Genomic DNA, 13,357 nt, shown 5'->3' with positions numbered 1-13,357 from the left:
GTAACAACATATCGTTTCACTGTGTCGTTAGTGTGTGTGGATAGTTAGGTTTCACTAACTACGCTCGGCTTGAAACAGCTGTTCTGTGGGGGTGTTAGTGCACGTACAGCATTGTCTCAGTGTTGAGAGAGAGAGAGAGAGAGAGAGAGAGAGAGAGAGAGAGAGAGAGAGAGAGAGAGAGAGAGAGAGAGAGAGAGAGAGAGAGAGAGAGAGGCATGCTTGTTGAAATGCGCAGCGCATACTTCATGATCGAGCGACGTGACCACACGCAGTTAACCGCAAGGCAGTGGAATGGCATGATTAAATAACAACAGTCATAATTCCCCGAACCGAGATTCGAGTCACAGACGGAGTCAGATCTGCGTTGAACACACTAGTTTCCAATTATATTCAATTCTCTAACTTTGCCCCTCTCCCTTTCAACGTGAATACCCTCATAAATGGTGTCGAGTGAGGAGAACCTGCTTAACTGAACTCACAAGTTCACTGGCCGTCCGACTGCGCCCTGAGGGAGTTGCTTTGCACCACGAAAGCGCCCGGTGTTGCCGTTCTCCTCCTCTCCCCTCAAACACTAAAAACCAAGAAGGAGATTTCACTCAAGTCGTGCTGTTGTTTTATGGATATCACCGCTGAGATGGTAAGATTTATTATCAACCCGACCGCTCCTTCTGAAGCAATTCAAGTCTGCCTATTCATCATCATGTAATGGACTACCAATCTCCTCTAAAGTGTTTTGCATAGGCTACGACAAATGGCTGTTTTTCTCTTTTGCGGTTACTACGGTGTTTATCTGCACATTTCAGAGAACAGTGCAGATGAGATTGATATTTCTGATGTTATTTAATATGCAGCCTTATTGATTTCCGTGCCTTGCTTCGCATGTGAACAAGAGCGAATAACGGTATGCAATCTGCACCGCAGCCGGTGTGTGTATCAGTATGATCCGAGCGCGCCTCACCATCGCCTCGCGGGGACCGGGCATCTTGCGGCATGTGTTGAGGGAGAGTTGAGCTTAGAGGGATACTTTACAGTCACTGGTAGGTTGATGTTTGCCTATAGAGAGAAAGAGGAAAGATAATGTATAGAAGATCATACATTTAAGCCGATGAATATTGACACAACACACACTGCCCTTGTCTTGTGCATCAAGAACACTCCAATGGTGTGGATAAATTGGGTATTTTTTTACCCCGTGAATTGAATTATAGGTTAGGCTCAGAATGCAGTTATGTATTTATTTACAGGGCCACTGTCATCTGACAATATATCTCTTTATCAATGGACTCAATTAATTGCCATGTATAAAGCACGTTTTAATAGAGGGGTATTGATTTGTTTTTGCCGTCGTAATTGCAAGGCCACACTATGAAAAGCTTCTTCAAGCATCCTTTCTGTTACCGCTTTATACAGCTATTCTCAATCGCAGCCAATTTTTTTTATATATAATGCTATTGTTATAAGACAACAATAACATAACATTTTAACAAAACACAATTGCTTTTTTATACATGTAATAATATATGAATTATATATGTCTGGTCTATAGCTACGTAAACTATAGCTACGTATAACACACCACGCCCACAGCATTATTGTCTTCATATCAATTGTTAATACTGCCCCTCCCAATAATTAGCATCATTTTTATCTAAAAAATATAACCTTCCAGGATAAGACATTTTGCCTAGGCTATACCAAAATGTCCACAGTGCACCAGGGCTCACAGCAGTCCAGCATAATTGTATGATTGATTATCATGCTAATATGATTTGCTATTGGATTGTTGCTATGCTAATCATTTTCCAACCACAGAAAAACCCAACATGTCTATAATATGGATAGCAAGCGCTATAGATGGCTATATCTGTGTAAAACTCAAATTCCTGAGATCAATGTTTACATCCTTTCCCTAGTTTCCACACAATACATGAATAAAACATATTGATTCAAACACAAGACCATGGTATAATCCAAGCCTTTTTATACAGGATGCACATACACTCTATGGTCCTGTTCCTGTATATACAGAAAGCCCACACCCTGTAGGAAACAGCTGTGTGACCTTGCAATCTGTCATTGTATCAATGAAATCACTGCTTTCTCTCCTCCCTTCCCTTCTCTCCTGTTTTCTCTCCTCCCTCCCTTCCCTTCTCTCCTGTTTTCTCTCCTCCCTTCCCTTCTCTCCTGTTTTCTCTCCTCCCTTCCCTTCTCTCCTGTTTTCTCTCCTCCCTTCCCTTCTCTCCTGTTTTCTCTCCTCCCTTCCATTCTCTCCTGTTTTCTCTCCTCCCTCCCTTCCCTTCTCTCCTATTTTCTCTCCTCCCTCCCTTCCCTTCTCCCCTATTTTCTCTCCTCCCCCCCTTCCATTCTCTCCTATTTTCTCTCCTCCCTCCTTTCCCTTCTTCCCTATTTTCTCTCCTCCCCCTTCCCTTCTCTCCTATTTTCTCTTCTCCCTCCCTTCTCTTCTTTCCTCCCTTCTCTCCTCCCTTCCCCTTTCTACTATTTTCTCTCCTCCCTTCCCTTCTCTCCTATTTTCTCTCCTCCCCCTTCCCTTCTATCCTGTTTTCTCTCCTCCCTCCCTTCCCTTCTCTCCTGTTTTCTCTCCTCCCTCCCTTCCCTTCTCTCCTATTTTCTCTCCTCCCTCCCTTCCCTTCTCTCCTATTTTCTCTCCTCCCTCTCTTCTCTTCTTTCCTCCCTTCTCTCCTCTTCTCCCAGCTTTCTCTTCTGTCTTCTCCCCTCTGCTGTTAGCATCGGTTATACTGTAGAAGACTGGTCAATATACACTAGCAGCTTTATACTATATAGCTTTCCCTTTTTCTCCTGCTCTTGGTAAATATACTGTGTGTGTGTGTGTGTGTGTGTGTGTGTGTGTGTGTGTGTGTGTGTGTGTGTGTGTGTGTGTGTGTGTGTGTGTGTGTGTGTGTGTGTGTGTGTGTGTGTGTGTGTGTGTGTGTGTGTGTGTGTGTGGCTGGAGTCTGTCCTCTGTGGTCGCTGTTCAGATGGTTGTTTCCACAAAGCCTCTGTACCATCAAATTGATGCATCTTAATAACTACCAGCTGATTTGCAAAACAAAGTATATGCAGCAAACCACTGAATATTATGTGCATGCGTAGGCGTACTGAATGTGCAACTAGCTCTCACATTTTCACTTCAGAATTAGGCCGTTTACCCATGTTGCTCCAAACTTCAAATTTCGAAGTGTTTTTGACACCCTTGGTTAACTCCTGCTCATTATTGTTCTGTTTCTCCAAAACATAATTTCGAAGTCACTCTTGAGTGATCTGCCTGAAATGTGTGTGTGTGTTTAAACTGTATTCATGTAAATTGTGTGTGTGCGTGTGTGTGTGTTTTGGGGTTGGGTGGTTTTCTTTGCTCCTTGATAATAGTCAAACACATTATTGGCAGTATTTCCAATCTGTGTATACAGACAATATGGCTGCAGTCTCACTCAAAAGGAGGAGTGAATGAGTAATAATAGTTAAAGATTTAATCAGCCCATTTAACAGTGGTGCCAGGCCAGTGTAGCAGAACCCAGAGCCCAGAGGAGGAGGAAAGGACATTAGGCATGGGACCCAGTTACAGCTCAGCAGCACTACACTAAAGACAAAGTTAAACAGACTGAGCATGTTTATGCTACTTAGTTAAATAACGGGACTCCTTGTTCTTCATGTTGATGTGGTGCCGCAACCACAATACAAGGAAGTAATGTTTTAATTTGCACTTAGTCCTACAGTATGGTGCTGTACTACGCAGTGCACAATGCACATCCCTCCCCTCGTAGTTTACCATATATCAGCTAGTCAGTACTGGGACGGGATTCATAAATCATCACAGAGTAGGAGTGTTGCTCTAGGATCAGTTTTGACTTTTAGATCACAATCAATACAATTGCATGAACAAGGCAGACCTGATCTTAGATCAGCACTCATACTCTGAGAGGCTTCATGGATACAGGCCCAGAACTCTCCTACCTCTCAGTGATGTTTTCATTTCACCACATACTGTAGAGACAGACAGAGAGCAGCCAGACCACGCCAGGGTCGGAGACACTACTCACTCATCTGAAACTCATTGGTTAATGTAGTGTGACAGTCAGTGAGAGCAGGGAAGAGGGAGAGGGGAAGATAGAGGGATGGAGGGAGGAAGAGGTGTAGAGGAAGTGAGAGGTATGTACTGAGGGGTAGTAGCTGCAGAGGAAGAGGGATGGAAAGGGGGATGGAGGGACATACAGGAAGAGAAAGGGAAAGGAGGAACGGAGAGAGGTAGGGGAAGAGAGAGGGAAAAGGGGGATGGAGGGAGGTATGGGAAGAGAGAGGGAAAGGGGGGACAGAGGGAGGTAGGGGAAGAGAGGAGGAAAGGGGGGACAGAGTGAGGTAGGGGAAGAGAGAGGAAAGGGGGGATGGATGGAGGTAGGGGAAGTGAGGGGAAAGGGGGGACAGAGGGAGGTAGGGGGAGAGGGGGAAAGGGGAGACAGAGGGAGGTAGGGGGAGAGGGGGAAAGGGGGGACAGAGGGAGGTAGGGGGAGAGGGGGAAAGGGGAGACAGAGGGAGGTAGGTGGAGAGGTGGAAAGGGGGGACAGAGGGAGGTAGGGGAAGTGAAGGGGAAAGAGGGGATGAGGGAGGTAGGGGAAGAGAGAGGGGTGGAGGTAAGAGGAGGTGTCTGTGAAGAGAGAGGGGTATGGAGGGAGGAGGAGGTATCTGTGAAGAGAGAGGGGTATGGAGGGAGGAGGAGGTATCTGTGAAGAGAGAGGGGTATGGAGGGAGGAGGAGGTATCTGTGAAAAGAGAGGGGTGGATGTAGGAGGAGGTGTCTGTGAAGAGAGAGGGGGTGGATGTAGGAGGAGGTGTCTGTGAAGAGAGAGGGGTATGGAGGGAGGAGGAGGTGTCTGTGAAGAGAGAGGGGTATGGAGGGAGGAGGAGGAAGAGAGAGGGTATCTGTGAAGGGGGATGGAGGGAGGAGGAGGTATCTGTGAAGAGAGGGGAAGATGTATGGAGGGAGGAGGAGGTATCTGTGAAGAGAGAGGGGTATGGAGGGGGAGGAGGAGGAGGTATCTGTGAAGAGAGAGGGGTATGGAGGGAGGAGGAGGTGTCTGTGAAAAGAGAGGGGTGGATGTAGGAGGAGGTGTCTGTGAAGAGAGAGGGGGTGGATGTAGGAGGAGGTGTCTGTGAAGAGAGAGGGGTATGGAGGGAGGAGGAGGTGTCTGTGAAGAGAGAGGGGTATGGAGGGAGGAGGAGGTGTCTGTGAAGAGAGAGGGGTATGGAGGGAGGAGGAGGTGTCTGTGAAGAGGGGTATGGAGGAGGAGGGTATGGAGGGAGGAGGGAGGAGGTATATGTGAAAAGAGAGGGGTGGATGTAGGAGGAGGTGTCTGTGAAAAGAGAGGGGTATGGAGGGAGGAGGAGGTATCTGTGAAGAGAGAGGGGTAGGAGGGAGGGAGGAGGTATCTGTGAAGAGAGAGGGGTATGGAGGGAGGAGGAGGTGTCTGTGAAGAGAGAGGGGTATGGAGGGAGGAGGAGGTGTCTGTGAAGAGAGAGGGGGATGGAGGGAGGAGGAGGTGTCTGTGAAGAGAGAGGGGGATAAACTGAAAAGGTGTAAGGGCAGAGATAGGGGATGGAGGGAGGGAGTGAGGAGGAGGGGAAGAGGGATGTAAGGCAGGAGTAATCTATGGTGGAGTACGTATGACACAACTAAAGGAGCAGGGCTGAGTTGTGAGTGTCGACATTGATGTCCTCAGCCGTGAAAGTGCTCTAACGCGACGTGTAACTGTGTAGAAAGTAGGCGCCATGGCGAGACGATAACATGATCTCACGGTATGCACGGCAACAGCCCCGTAAACACACTGTTGCACTGTGACCTCTGAGTTACATGACCTGAAACACTGAAACATCTGCTTAGTCAGTGCTCTAGGTCTGTGTGATCCACCTCCCTGTACTGATCCAGGATGCTGTGTATAGTAGAGGATCACTATCAGTGTTACTAGCAGTCAGTGTCCTGGGAGTAGAGTGTGAACCACTGGGAGGAAGGAGAGGTCAGAAGTGTCAAAGCTGCTAGTATAAACTGAGAGAGGTATAATATACTGCTCAAAAAAATAAAGGGAACTCTTAAACAACACAATGTAACTCCAAGTCAATCACACTTCTGTGAAATCAAACTGTCCACTTAGGAAGCAACACTGATTGACAATACATTTCACATGCTGTTGTCAAATGGAATAGACAACAGGTGGAAATTATAGGCAATTAGCAAGACACCCCCAATAAAGGAGTGGTTCTGCAGGTGGTACCACAGACCACTTCTCAGTTCCTATGCTTCCTGGCTGATGTTTTGGTCACTTTTGAATGCTGGCGGTGCTTTCACTCTAGTGGTAGCATGAGACGGAGTCTACAACCCACACAAGTGGCTCAGGTAGTGCAGCTCAACCAGGATGGCACCTCAATGCGAGCTGTGACAAGAAGGTTTGCTGTCTCTGCGTAGTGTCCAGAGCATGGAGGTGCTACCAGGAGACAGGCCAGTACATCAGGAGACGTGGAGGAGGCCGTAGAAGGACAACAACCCAGCAGCAGGACCGCTACCTCTGCCTTTGTTCAAGGAGGAGCAGGAGGAGCACTGCCAGAGCCCTGCAAAATGACCTCCAGCAGGCCACAAATGTGCATGTGTCTGCTCAAACGGTCAGAAACTCCATGAGGGTGTTAATGAGGGACCGACGTCCACAGGTGGGGGTTGTGCTTACAGCCCAACACCTTGCAGGATGTTTGGCATTTGCCAGAGAACACCAAGATTGACAAATTCGCCACTGGCGCCCTGTGCTCTTCACAGATGAAAGCAGGTTCACACTGAGCACGTGACAGACGTGACAGAGTCTGGAGACGCCGTGGAGAACATTCTGCTGCTTGCAACATCCTCCAGCATGACCGGTTTGGCGGTGGGTCAGTCATGGTGTGGGGTGGCATTTCTTTGGGGGGCCGCACAGCCCTCCATGTGCTTGCCAGAGGTAGCCTGACTGTCATTAGGTACCGAGATGAGATCCTCAGACCCCTTGTGTGACCATATGCTGGTGCGGTTGGCCCCAGGTTCCTCCTAATGCAAGACAATGCTAGACCTCATGTGGTTGGAGTGTGTCAGCAGTTCCTGCAAGAGGAAGGCATTGATGCTATGGACTGGCCCGCCAGTTCCCCAGACCTGAATCCAATTTAGCACATCTGGGACATCATGTCTCGCTCCATCCACTAACGCCACGTTGCACCACAGACTGTCCAGGAGTTGGCGGATGCTTTAGTCCAGGTCTGGGAGGAGATCCCTCAGGAGACCATCCGCCACCTCATCAGGAGCATGCCCAGGCATTGTAGGGAGGTCATACAGGCACGTGGAGGCCACACACACTACTGAACCTCATTTTGACTTGTTTTAAGGACATTACATCAAAGTTGGATCAGCCTGTAGTGTGGTTTCACACTTTAATTTTGAGTGTGACTCCAAATTCAGACCTCCATGGGTTGATAAATTTGATTTCCATTAATCATTTTTGTGTGATTTTGTTGTCAGCACATTCAACTATGTAAAGAAAAAAGTATTTAATCAGAATATTTCATTCATTCAGATCTAGGATGTGTTATTTTAGTGTTCCCTTTATTTTTTTGAGCGGTGTATATCAACAGCACCATACAGATACAGATGCTAGAATGCTGCACTCACCTCTCTCAAGGGAGGACGGACATATCACGACTGTTACTTACATATTCTGTTCATAGATAGAAACTAGGGCTTGGCGATATAAAAATCATATCATGCTATTTTTCTACATTTTGACGGTATTTTATTAGAGGTCGACCGATTATGATTTTTCAACACCGATACCGATTATTGGAGGACCAAAAAAAGCCGATACCAATTAATCTGCCGGTTTTTAAATATATATTTGTAATAATGACTATTACAACAATACTGAATGAACAATGAACACTTTTGACTTAATGTAATACATAAATAAAATCAATTTATTCCCAAATAAATGATGAAACATGTTTGGTTTAAATAATGCAAAAACACAATGTTGGAGAAGAAAGTAAAAGTGTGCCATGTAAAAAAGCTAGCGTTTAAGTTCCTTGCTCAGAACATGAGAACATATGAAAGCTGGTGGTTCCTTTTAACATGAGTCTTCAATTTTCCCAGTTAAGAAGTTTTAGGTTGTAGTTATTATAGGAATTATGACGCGTCGACTATTTCTCTCTATACCATTTGTATTTCATATACCTTTGACTATTGGATGTTCTTATAGGCACTTTAGTATTGCCAGCCTAATCTCGGGAGTTGATAGGTTTGAACAGCGCTTTGCTTCAAGCATTGCTAAGAGCTGCTGGCAAATGCAGTAAAGTGATGTTTGAATGAATGCTTACGAGCCTGCTGTAGCCTACCACCGCGTAGTCAGACTGCTCTATCAAATATAAAATCATAGACTAAATTATAATAAACACACAGAAATACGAGCCTTTGGTCATTAATATGGTCAAATCCGGAAACTATAATTTCAAAAACAAAACGTTTATTCTTTCAGTGAAATACGGAACCTTCCGTATTTCATCGAATGGGTGGCAACCCTAAGTCTAAATATTGCTGTTACATTGCACAACCTTCAATGTTATGTCATAATTATGTAAAATTCTGGACAATTAATTACGGTCTTTGTTAGGAAGAAATGGTCTTCACACAGTTCGCAACGAGCCAGGCGGCCCAAACTGCTGCATATACCCTGACTCTGCTTGCACTGAACACAAGAGAAGTGACACAATTTCCCTAGTTAATATTGTCTGCTAACATACATTTCTTTTAACTAAATATGCATATTTAAAAACATACTTCTGTGCATTTATTTTAAGGAAGGCATTGATGTTTATGGTTAGGTACATTAGTGCAACGCTTGTTCTTTTTTCGCAAATGTGCTTTTGTTAAATCATCACCCGTTTAACGAAATTGAAGTAGGCTGTGATTCGATGATAAATTAACAGGCACCGTTTTGATTATATGCAACACAGGACAAGCTAGTTAACCTAGTAAAGTGAAGATTGATTGTTTTTTGTAAGATAAGTTTAATGCTATCTAGCAACTTACCATTTTGATGCTGCACTCGCGTAACAGGTGGTCAGCCTGCCACGCACTTTCCTCGTGGATTGCAATATAATTGACCATAATCGGCGTCCAAAAAGGCTGATTACCGATTGTTATGAAAACTTAAAATCGGCCCTAATTAATCGGCCAAGACGATTAATCGGTTGAACTCTATATTTTATGGTTTTGATTAATATAAGTTCTAAATTTGCTTTATGAGTAGTGCTTTACCCTAGGGTGGCAACACATATATTCTAAATTATTTCAATGGGTCTTTCTCCATTTGGATTGTTTGATACTGTTGAATTCAACTTCAACCTAAAACAATTTCCTGCATTTCTGCGTTTCCTGCACTCATTTGAGATCATTTCCACACTGCCACGATATGGGCAAAAAATCTAGGCCTTATTTTTAACCAAATGTTGCATTTGTGAGTTAGATCAAAACACTTGGGTGAACTTTTGTAATCATGGAAATAGAAGGTTTATTATAATTCTATAGTTGTTCTATAGAATATAAATAATAGTGGGCACTTTGAATACAGTGTTGTTTGACATGACAACAAATGAAAATTCCATGGATGAGTTATTGTGACAGGTTAGGAACCAAAGTGATGTTCAGTGTTTCCTAGGGGACCCTATAATATTTGGCTACATTCAATCTTTATTCATATAGCCAACATATTCATGCCTCGCCTATTCCTCTTTGATTTAGAAGATACTGTTGCACAAACAACACGCTGATTTAAGCCTCCAACAGCACTGGTATCAGGCTGTATTAGCTAGCTACGTTTGCTCGGACTCACTACTTTTATTAGCTAGTTAGCAAGCCACTTAACTAGCGATTAACATTAGTGGCTAACACGATTTAGCTTAACTTGCAAAGAAAACACAATCTAGCTGTTTGCAGATGTAATAAACACAACCTAATATTGTAATTATAGAACACTTGTGAATTTATATTTAGATCAAAGTGGAAACAACATCGTAGTCATCAACATTGACCATTTAGACTGAGTCTCTCGTGGTCAAGCAACAACAAATACGCTCCTTGAGTGACAGGGGGTGGGACTAGGTCTGTGTGGAAAGCCGTGTGGAGAGAGCAGAGAGGGATGACTCAAGTAGCGGAGTTAACTATAAAACATGGACGTTACACACGGCGTATCACATTTAACAAACCCAACATTTAAATATCGTTATAGATGGGAAAGTAAAAACCCAAACCGGTCCGTGGATAAATACTGGTATATACAGTGCCTTGCGAAAGTATTCGGCCCCCTTGAACTTTGCGACCTTTTGCCACATTTCAGGCTTCAAACATAAAGATATAAAACTGTATTTAACAAATCAAAAACTGAGAAATTGGGCGTGCAAAATTATTCAGCCCCTTTACTTTCAGTGCAGCAAACTCTCTCCAGAAGTTCAGTGAGGATCTCTGAATGATCCAATGTTGACCTAAATGACTAATGATGATAAACACAATCCACCTGTGTGTAATCAAGTCTCCGTATAAATGCACCTGCACTGTGATAGTCTCAGAGGTCCGTTAAAAGCGCAGAGAGCATCATGAAGAACAAGGAACACACCAGGCAGGTCCGAGATACTGTTGTGAAGAAGTTTAAAGCCGGATTTGGATACAAAACGATTTCCCAAGCTTTAAACATCCCAAGGAGCACTGTGCAAGCGATAATATTGAAATGGAAGGAGTATCAGACCACTGCAAATCTACCAAGACCTGGCCGTCCCTCTAAACTTTCAGCTCATACAAGGAGAAGATTGATCAGAGATGCAGCCAAGAGGCCCATGATCACTCTGGATGAACTGCAGAGATCTACAGCTAAGGTGGAAGACTCTGTCCATAGGACAACAATCAGTCGTATATTGCACGAATCTGGCCTTTATGGAAGAGTGGCAAGAAGAAAGCCATTTCTTAAAGATATCCATCAAAAGTGTTGTTTAAAGTTTGCCACAAGCCACCTGGGAGACACACCAAACATGTGGAAGAAGGTGCTCTTGTCAGATGAAACCAAAATTGAACTTTTTGGCAACAATGCAAAACGTTATGTTTGGCGTAAAAGCAACACAGCTCATCACCCTGAACACACCATCCCCACTGTCAACCTTGGTGGTAGCAGCATCATGGTTTGGGCCTGCTTTTCTTCAACAGGGACAGGGAAGATGGTTAAAATTGATGGGAAGATGGATGGAGCCAAATACAGGACCATTCTGGAAGAAAACCTGATGGAGTCTGCAAAAGACCTGAGACTGGGACGGAGATTTGTCCAATCGAGAATCTGTGGAAAGAACTGAAAACTGCTGTTCACAAATGCTCTCCATCCAACCTCACTGAACTCGAGCTGTTTTGCAAGGAGGAATGGGATAAAATTTCAGTCTCTCGATGTGCAAAACTGATAGAGACATACCCCAAGCGACTTACAGCTGTAATCGCAGCAAAAGGTGGCGCTACAAAGTATTAACTTAAGGGGGCTGAATAATTTTGCACGCCCAATTTTTCAGTTTTTGATTTGTTAAAAAAGTTTGAAATATCCAATAAATGTCGTTCCACTTCATGATTGTGTCCCACTTGTTGTTGATTCATCACAAAAAAATACAGTTTTATATCTTTATGTTTGAAGCCTGAAATGTGGCAAAAGGTCGCAAAGTTCAAGGGGGCCGAATACTTTCGCAAGGCACTGTAGTAAAATACCGCCCAGCCCTAATAGCAACAACTAAATACCATTAACTTAATTAAAAACCAAATGTGCACCCTTTGAGTTGGGAAATGCTGCTTTAGCCTGTACTATATGCATACAGTTCCCCAGTGACTTATGGGAAAGAAAGACAGAATGGGAGCAAGAAACCAGGGCAGCTTTGATTTTGATGAAGAGCCTTCTGTCTGAACATTCTCTCTTTCTTTCCCCTCCCTCTCTGTTTCTTTCTCAGTCTCCTTCTTACTCTGTCTGTCTGATTCTCTCTATTTCTTTACTTATTTCTCTCTCTGCCCTCTTCTCTCTCTCCCTCTCTCTCTCCTTGTTCTCTACCCCCCTCTCTCTCTCTCTTTCTTTTTTTCTCTCTCTCTCTGCTCTCTCGCTCACTCCTTCTTGTTCTCTATCCTCTCTCTCTATATATCTCTCTCTTTCTTGTTCTTTATCCCTTTCTCTTTCTCTCGCCCGCTCTCTCTCTCTCTCTCTCCCCATTAATAATGAAGAGTGAGATATGTCTGTGTATGTTAATTTTGTTCATAAATCCTATGTCTAAATATAGAGCGGCAGACTTCAGTGACTAACTCAAGGATTGGTCTGGGCATTATCCTGTATTAACACACACTAATACCATTCCTGGAGGAGAGAATATATGAAGGACAGATATCCTCTGAAGTTAAATATATTCCCCATCATTCTCCCAACTGACGTGGAGTCCAGGGTCACATCAAAGAGAGCACAGTGTGTACACACACACAAAAGCATCTTGCATGGGAACGCAGCTCTTTGCCTGTTTTCATCCCCCTGCCAACATAGTGTGTATGTGTCCGTTTCTTTGTGTGTGTGTGTTTTCTTTTCAGAGCTTCAAGTCAAATCAAATGTTATTTGTCACATGCGCCGAATACAACAGGTGAAATGCTTACAAGCCCTTAACTAACAATGCTTTAAGAAGTTTTAAGAAAAAAATAATAATAATTCGAAAGTAAAAGTAATAAATAATATATACAGGTGGTACCGGTACAGAGTCAATGTGCGGTGGCACCCGTTAGTCGAGGTAATGGAGGTAATATGTACATGTAGGTAGAGTAAAAGTCACTATGCATAGATAATAAACAGAGAGTAGCAGCAGCGTAAAAGAGTGGTCTGGGTAGCCCTTTGATGAACTGTTTTTGACTTGGGGGTAGAAGCTATTTAGAAGCCTCTTGGACCTAGACTTGGATCTCCGGTACCGCATGCCGTGGAGTCTTTGACAATTTTTAGGGCCTTCCTCTGATATCGCCTGGTATAGAGGTCCTGCATGGCAGGAAGCTTTGCCCCAGTGATGTACTGGGCCGTACGGACTACACTCTGTAGTGCCTTGCGGTCAGAGGCCGAGTAGTTGCCATACCATAGGATCTGAGGACCTATGCCAAATCTTTTCAGTCTCCTGAGGGGGAATAGGCATTGTTGTGCCCTGTTCATGACTGTCTTAGTGTGTTTGGACCATGCTAGTTTGTTGGTGATGTGGACACACCGTGGAACTTGAAGCTCTCAACCTATTCCACTGCAGCCTTTTCCTGT

General features: G+C 44.2%; 1 protein-coding gene across 1 annotated transcript in view; it reads left to right on the top strand.

Moving 5' to 3' along the window:
- The first annotated feature begins 258 nt into the window (after positions 1 to 258).
- Positions 259 to 13,357, top strand: part of adcyap1r1b (adenylate cyclase activating polypeptide 1b (pituitary) receptor type I) — a 58,123-nt gene continuing 45,024 nt past the window's right edge. The window contains exon 1 of the mRNA XM_064935858.1: positions 259 to 637. The gene's annotated coding sequence lies outside the window, so the exon portion shown is untranslated. The remainder of the gene's footprint in view (positions 638 to 13,357) is intronic.

The sequence above is a fragment of the Oncorhynchus masou genome, chromosome 24 (genome assembly GCF_036934945.1).
Source record: "Oncorhynchus masou masou isolate Uvic2021 chromosome 24, UVic_Omas_1.1, whole genome shotgun sequence".
NCBI classification, from domain to species: Eukaryota; Metazoa; Chordata; class Actinopteri; order Salmoniformes; family Salmonidae; genus Oncorhynchus; species Oncorhynchus masou.
This window is presented reverse-complemented; position numbering and strand designations above follow the sequence as displayed.